At 40.3% G+C, this 6058-nt stretch overlaps 1 long non-coding RNA gene across 1 annotated transcript in view; it reads left to right on the top strand.

Moving 5' to 3' along the window:
* Positions 1-3582: 3582 nt before the first annotated feature.
* Positions 3583-6058, top strand: part of LOC132827230 (uncharacterized) — a 28982-nt gene continuing 26506 nt past the window's right edge. The window contains exon 1 of the long non-coding RNA XR_009645982.1: positions 3583-3693. This is a non-coding gene — a long non-coding RNA (uncharacterized LOC132827230). The remainder of the gene's footprint in view (positions 3694-6058) is intronic.

The following is a 6058-nucleotide window of genomic DNA, read 5'->3' as shown; positions in this document are numbered from 1 at the left end:
AACATCAGAAGACTGCGTCTGACTTGTTAGACCATTAGACTTATGACTCCATTAACCTCAAGGGGATCCTGACTGAATTTGTCTGCATGAATATTTATAGCGTTGGCTACATGTGTCACTTTTGCAATTGACAATTGCAATTGAAAAATGCACTGGAAAAGAACAATCGACCAATAAAACCAAATCCACTGACTGTGGATTCTTTTTGAATATAATCTGTGTTCTATAAACAAAAGAAAAGGTACCTTTATTACATCTATACTGTTAAATATGGTCATCACAACTGCTTGGCCTGTAGTTTGTTTTCTAATCCTTTTTAACTCCCCAGAAGCTCAGTTTTTTTCCACATGCAATCAAGAATTTCTCCCAGATTTGTGCCATTTCCAGGCTGGAATTTTGAGGAAATCTTTTAAATCTTTACACAGTTTGGAATAGAATACGATCTGAATTATTTCCCTGCATTAGGCAATCGAGCAATGTAAGCAACAAAAATCTGAGAGGTCTATTACCATCTATACTCTCACCAGGATTAAAATACCCTCTGTTTCCCTAACAGGGAGGCTTGTTGCCTGCCATTAGCAAATGATGGAGAAGGGACAGGTTTCAGAAACCAGGCAATATCTTTGGCCAAGAAACTGCCAAGTTGGCGGGAAGGGTAACGATTTGGGTGGAGGGTTCCTAAGATGTTCATTGGAGGCCTACCTGATTTTGGAGGAAGAGGATCCTCAGGCCCTCAGGCCCTTATATTATAAGGCCTCAACCAAGGCTGAGACCTAGAAACTTCACTTTCTAAATCATAATTTGAGGATTGGCTGTCTGACAGAAGGCAGAGAGTTGGGATAAAAGGCTCTTTTTCAGAATGGCAGCTGGTGACAAGCGGTGTCCCGCAGGGTTCAGTGGTGGGGCCGCGATTGTTCATGTTATATATTAATGATCTGGATGAAGGGACTGGGGGCATTCTAGCGAAGTTTGCCGATGATACAAAGTTAGGCGGACAGGCAGGTAGTACTGAGGAAGTGGGGAGGCTACAGAAGGATCGAGACAGTTTGGGAGAGTTGTCCAGGAAATGGCTGATGGAATTCATTGTGAGCAAATGCGAGTTCTTGCACTTTGGAAAAAAGAATACAAGCATGGACTACTTTCTAAATGGTGAGAAAATTTGTAAAGCCAAAGTACAAAGGGATCTGGGAGTGCTAGTCGAGGATTCTCGAAAGGTAAACATGCAGGTTGAGTCCGTGATTAAGAAAGCGAATGCAATGTTGTCATTTATCTCAAGAGGGTTGGAATATAAAAGCACCGTTGTGCTACTGAGATTTTATAAAGCTCTGGTTAGGCCCCATTTGGAGTACTGTGTCCAGTTTTGGTCCCCACACCTCAGGAGGAATGTACTGGCACTGGAGCGTGTCCAGCGGAGATTCACACGAATGGTAGGTCTAACATACAAGGAACGGCTGAGGATGCTGGGATTGTATTCATTGGAGTTTAGAAGATTAAGGGGAGATCTAATACAAACTTACAAGATTAAACATGGCTTGGAAAGGGTGGACACTAGGAAATTGTTTCCGTTAGGCGAGGAGACTAGGACCCGTGGACACAGCCTGAGAATTAGAGGGGGTCAATTCAGAACAGAAATGCGAAGACATTTCTTCAGCCTGAGAGTGGTGGGCCTGTGGAATTCATTGCCGCAGAGTGCAGTGGAGGCCGGGATGGTAAATGTCTTCAAAGCAGAGATTGATAAATTCTTGATGTCACAAGGAATTAAGGGCTATGGGGAGAATGTGGGTAAGTGGAGTTGAATTGCCCATCAGCCATGATTGAATGGTGGAGTGGACTCGATGGGCTGAATGGCCTTACTTCCACTCCTATGTCTTATGGTCTTATAATTTGCTGAATTCCAGTGTGACACTAGAAAGCTCATCAGATTCAAAATCTTCTGGGGTAAGACTAGTAATTGTGCCAAGAACTAGAAGTGGCTTTTGATGAAAAGCAGAATGATTTCTGTACTTTCTGGTGTCTGCCCCCTTCAAATGGTCTCTTTTTCTGATATTGCAGAAATCCTCCCATTATCCTTCTCTGGCAGTGACGTACACCCAGTTGTAGTAGAAATTTCACCGTGAAGACCCCTTGAACACAAAATGAGCCTGAACTCCTAATCTGTTAGGAGGAGGTACATATGGCCCTACCATTTGGAATTTTAGGAAACATGCTTTTGAAAGCAATCTATACAACCAGTAAAATGAACAGTATTTAAACAAATCTGCAGCAGACTCGCTGAAAGGGAAGTGGATTTAAATACAGACTAGATGTTTTTCACAGATGGTCTAATATCTGAAGCACCATTATGGTGGAATTGTATTAAACCTGGACAACTGTTGTAAAATTACTGACCGCCCAAATGGAGACAAACAGTAAAACTGGCAAATGAGACATAATGGTCTGACTCCTATACTTCAAAGTATAGCTTCCATATGACCAGCACTTTCTTTTCCAAATGTACCTGGCCTTTCCTTCTGGGGCATGTAGTCATCTACTGGGAAATAATCAAATTGACAAGGTTTGAGTTCAATTCAGGTGAAGTTGTGAGGGACAGGTCTATAGATTGGCAGATACTTGTAAAGCCAGCTTCCAGTCTTGGGGAGAGAGTCAAGGTTATCAAAGCAAAAAAAAAATCAATGTGGTTAATGACTGTCCTGGTGAACATAAAAGCCTCAAGCAATACTCTCAGATTAACTGCATCTTTATTTCACTGATTTGTTTGAGCTCTTGCGTGCAGAGAGTAAATGCATTTATCTACATTGCAACAAGTGACTAAACTTGATAATATAACTGTTGAAAATGTGTTGCTGGTTAAAGCACAGCAGGTTAGGCAGCATCCAAGGAATAGGAAATTCGACGTTTCGGGCATAAGCCCTTCATGATGAAGGGCTTATGCCCGAAACGTCGAATTTCCTATTCCTTGGATGCTGCCTAGCCTGCTGTGCTTTAACCAGCAACACATTTTCAACTGTGATCTCCAGCATCTGCAGACCTCATTTTTCATCCACTTGATAATATAACTGTCGACCATCCTGAGGATGTGAAAGGCAATGTTTATTTCTACTTTTCATTTTCATGATATGCACCTTTAAGGGTTTGAAACATAATGGGGGTGGGTGGAAGCCCACATTGCTGTTGCCTCACTGGAATTGTAGTTGATTGGACCTTCTATCACCTGATTGTGGCCCCACCCTAAATCTGGAGAACATGATCTCTTCAATATTAGAAGTAGGTATCCCCACTGGTGGAGGTGCTGCAGGTTTCTTGACTTATTGAACTAACAAAATAACACCCTGCAAATCAAAAACATGGAGAGAAAAAGAAAGAAGAGGGCAATAAGGAAGAGAGAAAGGACAGGAAAAAGGAATTAAAAAAAAAGGGAAGGCCCAAAACAGTTAATGCCATATTATAGTTACTGTTATCATTTGAAGTATGATCGGTTGTCTTTATTTCCCTCTTCTCCTACTTCCTTACTGATTTTTGTTCCTTTAAAACTATTAGTTCAAGAACAGCAGGTACGTACTTTAAGAACTATAAACTTGTAGTTGCAGATTTCTGCCTGTCATGGCATTAACATGAAATAAGAAACGATGATATATGGGTTCCCTCTACTTGCATGAAAGAAAATAATTGAAACCAACTGATTCTTGGACACAGGTAAGCCTAGAAAATCACAATTTTTGTATTTGAAAGCTTTATTTTCTTCAGATCAGTCCTCTCAGTACCATTTAACAACTTGTTTTTAGATGTGGATTATTATGCTCTCAGGGTTGTCTGTACTGTAAAGGGGGAGACTCAGAGTGCTCACTGCCTTTACTTTTGTTTGCATTTGTAATTTCAGATTTCTTTTAGTAATCTAACTCTTAGAGTTTTCTTATATCTTTAACCAACTTAGATTTCAACCAAAAAGAAATTGAGCTTTGTCCTCTTGCTGACCAATGCTTATCTATAAGTCTGTACAAGTTCTGTTCTCACAGAGGCTGCTGATTGTCAGAATTCTCTGATGTCCTAAGCTCTTTTACAGTTTGTTGTCAATTAGTCCTCAAATTAGTCCTCTATCACTGAAATCTGGGAGTCTTTTCTCCAGAGACAGCTACTGCTTCTAACCATGAGGAAATCTGATACAGCATGCTTATGATAGCTGTGTAACAAAAGCAACTGTATGAGGATATCATGGAATTTAAGAATCCCATATACAGGTACATTTACTAGATTTAGATGTTGCATAAAATATGCACAAATGATATATAATGATGCGTGCATCAACTAAAAATAGTAATAAGGGGGATTGAAACAGAAAATTGAAAGTACCTTTTAAAGAATGTTTTCATTTATTTTCTTGTAGGAATGGAGGAAGGTGTTAAAACAATGCATTGCTTGAAGTTGACATAATGATGTTAAAGTTGATGATGGGGATACATGATTAGATTCATTGTAGATTTGCTCTGTGATGGGTCTTGACATCTGTTTTGTTTACATGCATTTTAATAATGTTCTACAACCTTGAGAGGAACTGGTTCTAAGCATTCTTAAAATAAAGTAGGAGAGAAAAATTGTTGTTGACAGAGGTTCAGATAAACAGAGAAACACACCAATGCAGAAGGTCAGGCAGTCTGTGTGTAGGTGTGCCAGATGTTAGAGTCAGGCAGCTGTTTGCTCCAATGTTTACAGTAAGGATGAATGTAGTTTGCAGTTTATTTCAGGTGTCTTCAGGGACAGTGACCCAATGAAGGGAAAAAGCATCTAGTGACGGCAGAGGAATTCACTGAAAGAAAACTGGTTGCAACTGGCCCAGCTTGGGAATGAGCAGGGAGCTTTGTGTATAGATTGTGGTGAGTCATCAATGATGTCTGAGTCACCATAAGGATATTGCAGTGAATAAATCGGCAGTGTGACATTGAATATTTTTTGTGATGCTTGTAACAAAATCTATCTCGTTCATTTCTGTCATTTTTTTTCTCATTTAATGTATGTTTTATTCTTTACACACTGACAACTTCTTGTGAATCAATTCAGGAACTGAACTCCCCAGTTCCAAACTTCAAAGAAAAATCAAAGTTAGGATCTACTAAATAGGTTTCATGCTGGTATATGATTTGTCCAGTATTAACATCAGTTGGGAAGATGTTCAGAATAATGCATAACTTTAAGAATCACAGAGAATGCTGGAGAAACTCAGCAAAACTGGTAGACTCTTTGGAGAGAGTGAGAAAGTTAACAAATTGAGTCCAATATGACTCTTAGAACATAGAATGTAGAGAAGTACAGCACAGAACAGGCCCTTTGGCCCACGATGTTGTGCCTTGATTTAATCCTAATGTAAAATATAGTAACAACCTACACACTCCTCAACTCACTGCTGTCCATGTGCCTGTCCAGCAGACGCTCAAATATCCCAAATGACTCTGCTTCCACCACCACTGCTGGTAACGCATTCACAACTCTCTGTGTAAAAAAAACTACCTCTGACACCTCCTTTATACCTTCTTCCTAATATCTTCAAACTATGACTTCCCGTACCAGTCAATCCTGCCCTAGGGAAAAGTCTCTGGCTATTGACTTTACATATTCCTCTCATTATTTTGTACACCTCTATCAGGTCTCCCCTCTTGCTCCTTCTGTCCAGAGAGAAAGACTGAGCCTATTCAACCTTTCTTCATAAGGCAAGCCCTCCAGTCCAGGCAGCATCCTGGTAACCTTCTTTGCACCGTCTCCAAAACCTCTGTATCTTTCCTATAGTAGGGTGGCCAGAACTGGATGCAATATTCCAAGTGTGGCCTCAGCAGGGACTTGCAGATCTGCAGCAAAACTTCACGGCTCTTAAGCTCTATCCCCTGTTAATGAAAGACAAAAACACTATATGCTTTCTTAACAACCCTATCCACTTGGGTGGCAACTTTGAGGGATCTATGTACTTGCACACCCAGATCCCTCTGTTCCTCCACACTGCCAAGGATCCTGTCTTTAATCTTATATTCAGCATTCGAGTTCGACCTTCTAAAATACATCACTTCGCATTTAT

This window comes from Hemiscyllium ocellatum, chromosome 2 (assembly GCF_020745735.1).
Source record: "Hemiscyllium ocellatum isolate sHemOce1 chromosome 2, sHemOce1.pat.X.cur, whole genome shotgun sequence".
Taxonomy (NCBI): Eukaryota; Metazoa; Chordata; class Chondrichthyes; order Orectolobiformes; family Hemiscylliidae; genus Hemiscyllium; species Hemiscyllium ocellatum.
Note: the sequence above shows the minus strand (reverse complement) of the source record. Positions and strands in the feature narration are given on the sequence as shown.